Source organism: Triticum dicoccoides, chromosome 1A, assembly GCF_002162155.2.
Source record: "Triticum dicoccoides isolate Atlit2015 ecotype Zavitan chromosome 1A, WEW_v2.0, whole genome shotgun sequence".
NCBI classification, from domain to species: Eukaryota; Viridiplantae; Streptophyta; class Magnoliopsida; order Poales; family Poaceae; genus Triticum; species Triticum dicoccoides.
In genome coordinates this window covers 376,375,598-376,384,065 of record NC_041380.1, presented here as the reverse complement: position 1 = coordinate 376,384,065, position 8,468 = coordinate 376,375,598, and positions in this window count along the sequence as shown.

The window sequence follows — 8,468 nt, the reverse complement described above, 5'->3', positions numbered from 1 at the left end:
TGTCGGCACATTCGGGCGGTGTTGCTGGATTAGTTTTACCTTGTCGAAATGTCTTGTAACCGGGATTCCGAGTATGATCGGGTCTTTCCGCTAGAAGGTATATCCTTCGTTGACCGTGAGAGCTTGTCATGGGCTAAGTTGGGACTCCCCTGCAGGGATTTGAACTTTCGAAAGCCGTGCCCGCGGTTATGGGCAGATGGGAATTTGTTAATGTCCGTTTGTAGATAACTTGAACCTTAACTTAATTAAAATGAATCAACTGTGTGTGTTACCGTGATGGTCTCTTGTCGGCGGAGTTCGGAAAGTGAACACGGTGTTGGAGTAATGTTCTTCGTTCGTGCTTTGCCTCCTCTTCTCGCTCTCTTTTGCGAACAGGTTAGCCACCATACATGCTAGTCGCTTGCTGCAGCTCCACATATTACCTTGCCTTACCTATAAGCTTAAATAGTCTTGATCGCGAGGGTGCGAGATTGCTGAGTCCCTGTGGCTCACAGATTACTTCCAAACCAGATGCAGTGCCTGATGACTCCGTTCCAGATGATGCGCTTGAGCTCAAGTGGGAGTTCGACGAAGACTCACACCGTTACTATGTGTCTTTCCCTGATGATCAGTAGTGGTGCCCAGTTGGGGCGATCGGGACCATGTCGCATGTTGGGTTGATCTTTTATTTTGGTACCGTAGTTGGACCATGAGTGATTGGATGATTGTAATGCTATTTATGTACTTTGTGTGACGTGTCGAGTGTAAGCCAACTATGTACCTTTCCCTTTATTATCTATATTACATGGGATGTTGTGAAGATTACCTTACTTGCGACATTGCTTTCAATGCGGGTATGCCTCTAAGTCGTGCTTCGACACGTAGGAGATATAGCCGCATCGAGGGTGTAACAGTAACTGCTCCAAGTTGTCGTATTAATGCTTTTGTCTTGTAATAATAATTCTTGACTGGAGTTTGTTGGCACTGAAACGGTTCCTTAGCTTGTCCTAAGTGACATTTTCATGTGTATACTTGCATAAATGTGTGCATATGGAGAATCATGATAGGTCTTCTAAATAATTTTGAGTTTTATACATTGGGAACACTGGGTGGTCTTTTAATACAGGAGACATGTTGATTAAGGAGAAACGAGATTTCAAATTGTTTGTACGAGTAGGGAATAAGAGGTTGTGTATTTTATAGGGAAAATTCAAATTTATGAATACATTGTCTTGTATTAAGTTTAGTATAGTGTGTTAATTCAAATAGACGCGTGTTGCACGTGCACACTTATTAATTCAAATAGACGTGTGTTACACATGCACACTTACTAGTTGTTTCGAAACAGTGAAACCCAGACACGAGATTCATTACCTTGTCATTGTACAGATGCTTGTGGGAGAGTAATTTGATGAGGTAGCATCGTAGTATCAAAATTCATCTTGATCTTCATGGCGAATAAGTTATACTCTCTCTGTAAAGAAATATAAGAGCGTTTATATCACTAAAGTAGTGATCTAAATGCTCTTATATTTGTTTACAGAGAGAGTAATTGATAGCATCATTATTTCGCAACAAGGGCAAAAACTTTGCCCTATTCATTCATTAAGAAGGGTTTTATTGAATCCGACGCCAAGAAAACTAGAAAGTATACTCTCGCGGTAGTCGATCTCTTTTGGTACCTAGATCTTGGTTTCAAGCATGCCAATTTATGAATTAATGTCTCTGTGATTCCATCCATGCCTCAGCATTTCGTCAAGTCTCACATGTGCTTCTATTGTACACAGGTTTTGCGCCACAAAATGCTAATTATGCTTCTTTAGTTCATACATTTCCTTCAATCTTTTCCTATAGGGATAATACATTTATTTATGTTGTACAGAATGTTTGCTACAAACATTGCCTCGTGATTCCTTTATGTTTGTATCCAAATCTCCACGACAACCATTTCCTATTTCGGAATTCAAATTTTGATGTTTCTATTCCGTCTCACATCAGTTGTGATAGCATAATTTTGTGCTTCATGGTGCTTCCTGATATTACCTAATGATTCGTTCTTTTCTTGTATGTGCTTCGATTGTACACATGATTTGTGCCAGTGCCATACAATGGTATCATGGTACCTTATTTTTCATATGCCACCCGGTGTTTACCCTCACTCTACACCCTCTACGGTGTCAGAGGACTTGGACCGAAGCAAACTTAATTCACCGTGTTACCTTCAGGCATTCGAGTTGTCATGGTATACAGCCTCAAGGATGACACAATAAATAAGATCAATGCTTTGTTCCCAACGGTGATGGTGGTGGATGCGTAGAAGAGGTTGAGGTCATGTTCATCGCATGGGTTGGCCATGCCAACCCACAGCTTGGCAGGCTCCTTCCATTCAAATCATGCCCATCTGAATCTCAAAGCTCACGCAAACTTGTCAGTGTTGAATACTCCAAGGCCTCCATGCTCGTACAACCTGCATACCAAGTCCCAATTCACCTTGCATTTCATTCCTTTGTTGTATTGTCCGAGCCAGGCCAGAGGAAAGCTCTTTCCAGTTTGTTGGTGCTGTGTAGGGTGCTCGGGGGAACGATGAGAGGCGTGATGTAGTATAACACTTGGGAGGAGAACTGATTTGACAAGGGCGGTGCGTCCAATTGCAGTGATGTTGCCTCCATCCCAAAGAGTGAGCTTAGCTGCCACCTTGTCCTCCAAGAATTGGAAGTCCACTTTTTTCAGTTTCCCTACCGAGTGTGGGAGTCCCAGGTATCTCATTGGAAAGGAGGGTCTTTTGGCCGGCACATTACGAAGGATGGGCACCAAGCTTATGTTGCTGCATCTGATGGGTAAGACCAAACTCTTCTGAAAGTTGGTTGCAAGACCCGTGACCTTGCCAAAGCAGTGTAAAATCTGAGAGAGCTGGTCAATGCCCCTCTTGATGGGTGCCATGAAGACTGCCGCGTCATCCGCATAGAGAGAGGTACGCACAGTGGCCCTCCATCCATGAATCTTGTGTAGTAGGCCCTTTGTGGTGGCATTATTCAGAAGTCGCTGTAGGGGATCAATGGCGATGACAAACAGTAGCGGTGATGGTGGATCTCCTTGTCACAGACCACATCCATGATTGATCGGTGGACGTGGCAATCCATCGAGGAGGACCCTGGAAGAGGAACACAAAAGGGCAGTGATCCAATTTCTGAACTTGGTGCGGAAACCTCTTTTCTACAAAAGGTCGATGATGTATTCCCATTTGACCGAATTGAAAGCTTTGCGGATGTCCAACTTGAGAGTGACGTGGTTTTGATCTTGTGAAGGCTCCGAGCAGAGGCTCCATGAATTAACGACCAAAAGCCCAAGGAGATAGCTCCACTCATTTTTAGGCTTCATCGCGCAAAAATTGGAAGGTCGGAGAGGCACTCAATAATGGTGCTTGGTTGCCAAGGTCAAAGTTTCGACCAACTTCACTATGGAGCATATCCGCCAATTTGTATCCCTCTGGACGACCATTCAAGGCTTCCACCTAAATGAGTGAAAGGACGTGGATGTCGCCTAGAAGGGAGGGGGTGAATGGGTGCTTTAAAGTAATTATGATTTAGGCTTGAACAAATGTGGAATAAAACTAGCATTTAATTTGTCAAGCACAAAATCTAAATATACTAGGCTCAACTATGTGCACCAACTTATGCTAAGCAAGATAAACAACTATGTGATGGCAAGATATATAACATGAAACACTATGGCTATCACAAAGTAAAGTGCATAAGTAAAGGGCTCGGGTAAGAGATAACCGAGGCATGCGGAGACGACATGTATCCCAAAGTTCACACCCTTGCGGATGCTAGTCTCCATTTGAAGCAATGTGGAGGCACAATGCTTCTGATGCCACTAGGGCAACCGTAATCTCCTCACGCTGTCACACAATGCAAGATGCCGCGATTCCACTAAGGGACCCTTAAGGGCGGTCACCGAATCCGTACAAATGACAACCCTTGGGGGCGGTCACCGAACCCGTACAAAATGATCGAGGCAATTTACACAACTTAATTGGAGACCTTGATGCTTGCCCGCAGCTTTCCACCACAATGATTGAACTCCACGACACCACCAACCGTCTAGGGTGCCCAAGCACCCAAGAGGCACAAGCTCTAGGGTGCCCAAACACTCAAGAGTAATAAGCTACTCAACTTTTCACTTCCACGTATCATCATGGAGAACTCAAACCTATGCACCAAATGCAATGGCAAAAGCACATGGAGTGCTTAAGTCCTTCTCTCCCAAATCCCGCCACAACAACGAAAGCTATGGAGGAATATGAGAGGAAGAACAAGGAAGAGAACACAAAGAACTACAAGATCTAGATCCAAAGGGGTTCCCCTCACTTAGAGAAGAGATGGGTTGGTGGAAATGTAGATCTAGATCTCTTCTTTCTTTTCCCTCAAAAACTAACAAATCATGATCGGAATAGAGAGAAGGCAAAGCTTTTGGAGGTCAACAATGGAGGAGAAAGCTTGCCCAAAGTCATTAGGAGCAATGGGGAAGAAGACCCCCTTTTACAGTGGGAAGACAGATCCAACCGTTATGTGCACTGGTCGTGCTCAAGCGGTACTACTGCTCGGAGGAGCAGTACTACCGCTTGGCTTGGTCAACGCAACCCAACGAGTATAGAAGTACTAGAACGGTAGTTCCAAACGACAAAGATGATGTTGACCATCGGGATCAACAAAAACTTGTGGTTGCCTCATGTAAACTTCCTCCTCTAACACACCATGAAGAAAATCATTCTGGACATCCGACTGTCGAAGAGACCAGCCACGAGTAACTGCCAAGGATAACAAGAGGTGAATGGTAGTGGGCTTGACAACTGGACTGGAAGTATCCCCCGGGTCCATTCTCAATTATTATCAAGCAATCCTACAACTATTTTTATGTTTTATTTTTCTTTCCTTTTATTTTATTTGCTTACCTGTCACTACTAGGTTTGATACTTGCAACTATCAAGAAAAGGGGAGTGACGACGCCCTTCCCTTTGTTGGGTGCAAGGATTTACTTTGTGTGTGTGTGCAGGTACTGCTTACTTTGTTTGTGTGTCGTCTCCTTCTGGTTCGATTAGCTTGGTTCTTTACTAAGGGAAATACTATCTGCTACTATGCTACATCACCCTTTCTCTTTGAGGAAATCCAACAACTATCACAAGTAGCAGACGACAATTAGGAGCTGCCCCCTAGACGCCGCGGCTGCCACCAAGGTCATCGACTCTGAATTCGCTGAGGTGTGCGTGGTGTACGGGCCAGACACAAGAGGGGGGGTGTCAGGAGATATGGTGCTGCCGCGGCATAGTCCATGACATCCGGAATCACCGGCCTTACATTGGATCCTAGTCCCATTTCCGTTTGGCTTTATGATAGATGTTGCAGATGCCTTGCTCCTAGGCACAGTGCGGCTGTTTGCAGAGATCCCCTTCGGTGCTCCAGCTGTTTGGAGAACGGTCATCATGCCCGTGAGTCTCGTAACCCTGGCGTCCACTCAGCTCGCAAGCGTGCATGCCTTTTCATGTCGCGCCTCGGCATCGAGCATCTTCAAGCTCCAGCTTTCTATGAAGGTCCGATGAAGTCCGCGCTTCCCTCTGAGGCACTTCGTCATGGGTGTTGGGCATCTGTTGTCTCTAGTATTGCTAGCTCGACTGCCATGTCTGATGTGGAGCTACAGTCTGCTATGTTAGATCAGTCCAAGTTGCTGCAAGGCTTGCTGGCATGTGTTTGGAGCTTTCTAGAGCGGGCGGAGGCTGCTCTGGGCAAGCTCTCCCTTGTGCGGGCTATGTTGCCGACTACTCCCACGTCGTGTCCTCCCAGTGTTTCCCATGTCGGTTCCGCGGAAGACAAGGGGACAGAGCTCTTCCATTGTTTCTCCCCTCATGTTGGGGTCAGTTCTTCGTCATTGTTTGCCTTGCCGCCTGTGCAGTCTACTGCTGAGGGAGAGGTCATTGTCGTGGTCGTCGCCCCTGTGCTTTAGATCATGCCCGAGTTTCAACAGCTATGCGTGAGACCTGCGCGCTTCGCCTCTGTCTATGGAGCATATGGAGGCCGACTCGCCAACGACCTCGTATGAGGGACATGACTCACATATGCCATGTGAGCAACTAGATGCGCCTGAGTCCGTCATGTCGGTGGTAAATGTTGGAAATATGCCCTAGAGGCAATAATAAAAGCATTATTATTATATTTCCTTGTTCATGATAATTGTTTTTATTCATGCTATAATTGTGTTATCCGGAAATCGTAATACATGTGTGAATAAAAGACACCAACATGTCCCTAGTAATCCTCTAGTTTACTAGCTCGTTGATCAACAGATAGTCATGGTTTCCTGACTATGGACATTGGATGTCATTGATAACGAGATCACATCATTAGGAGAATGATGTGATGGACAAGACCCAATCCTAAACATAGCATAAGATCGTATAGTTCGTTTGCTAGAGTTTTCCAATGTCAAGTATCTTTTCCTTAGACCATGAGATCGTGTAACTCCCGGATACAGTAGGAGTGCTTTGGGTGTGCCAAACGTCACAACGTAACTGGGTGACTATAAAGGTATACTACGGGTATCTCCGAAAGTGTCTGTTGGGTTGACATGGATCAAGACTGGGATTTGTCGCTCCGTATGACGGAGAGGTATCACTGGGCCCACTCGGTAATGCATCATCATAATGAGCTCAAAGTGACCAAGTGTCTGGTCACGGGATCATGCATTGCGGTACGAGTAAAGTGACTTGCCAGTAACGAGATTGAACGAGGTATTGGGATACCCACGATCGGATCTCGGGCAAGTAACATACCGATTGACGAAGGGAATTGTATGCGGGGTTGCTTGAATCCTCGACATCGTGGTTCATTCGATGAGATCATGAGGAGCATGTGGGATCCAACATGGGTATCCAGATCCCGCTGTTGGTTATTGGCCGGAGAGTCGTCTCGGTCATGTCTACATGTCTCCCGAACCCGTAGGGTCTACACACTTAAGGTTCGGTGACGCTAGGGTTGTAGGGATATGTATATGCAGTAACCCGAATGTTGTTCGGAGTCCCGGATGAGATCCCGGACGTCACGAGGAGTTCCGGAATGGTCCGGAGGTAAAGAATTATATATAGGAAGTGCTATTTCGGGCATCGGGACAAGTTTCGGGGTCACCGGTATTGTACCGGGACCACCGGAAGGGTCCCGGGGGTCCACCGGGTGGGGCCACCTGCCCCGGGGGCCACATGGGCTGTAGGGGGTGCGCCTTGGCCTATATGGGACAAGGGCACCAGCCCCAAGAGGCCCATGCGCCTAGGGTTCAAGGAAGGGAAGAGTCCCAAAGGGGGAAGGCACCTCCTAGGTGCCTTGGGGAGGAGGGATTCCTCCCTTGGCCGCACCCCCCTAGGAGATTGGATCTCCTAGGGCCGGCGCCCCCCCTTGGACTCCCTATATATAGTGGGGAAAGGAGGGCCTCTCATAACACGCCTTTGGTGCCTCCCTCTCCCTCTCCAACACATATAGTGCTTAGCGAAGCCCTGCCGGAGTACTGCAGCTCCATCACCACCACGCCGTCGTGCTGCTGCTGGAGCCATCTCCCTCAACCTCTCCTTCCCCTTGCTGGATCAAGAAGAAGGAAACGTTACGCTGACTGTACGTGTGTTGAACGCGGAGGTGCTGTCCGTTCGGCGCTAGGATCTCCGGTGATTTGGATCACGTCGGGTACGACTTCCTCATCCCCGTTCTTTGAACGCTTCCGCGCGTGATCTACAAAGGTATGTAGATGCAATCCAATCACTCGTTGCTAGATGAACTCATAGATGGATCTTGGTGAAACCGTAGGAAATTTTTGTTTTCTGCAACGTTCCCCAACAGTGGCGTCATGAGCTAGGTCTATGCGTAGTTCTCTTGCACGAGTAGAACACAAATTTGTTGTGGGCGTTGATGTTGTCAACTTTCTTGCCGCTACTAGTCTTATCTTGTTTCAACGGTATTGTGGGATGAAGCGGCCCGGACCAACCTTACACGTACGCTTACGTGAGACCGGTTCCACCGACTAACATGCACAAGTTGCATAAGGTGGCTGGCGGGTGTCTGTCTCTCCCACTTTAGTTGGAGCGGATTCGATGAAAAGGGTCCTTATGAAGGGTAAATATAAGTTGACAAATCACATTGTGGCTTTAACGTAGGTAAGAAAACGTTCTTGCTAGAACCCTATTTCAGCCACGTAAAACTTGCAACAACAATTAGAGGACGTCTAACTTGTTTTTGCAGCAAGTGCTTTGTGATATGATATGGCCAAAGTTGTGATGAATGATGAATGATATATATGTGATGTATGAGATGTTCATGCTATTGTAATAGGAATCACGACTTGCATGTCGATGAGTATGACAACCGGCAGGAGCCATAGGAGTTGTCTTTATTTTTGTATGACCTGCGTGTCATTGAGAAACGCCATGTAAATTACTTTACTTTATTGCTAAA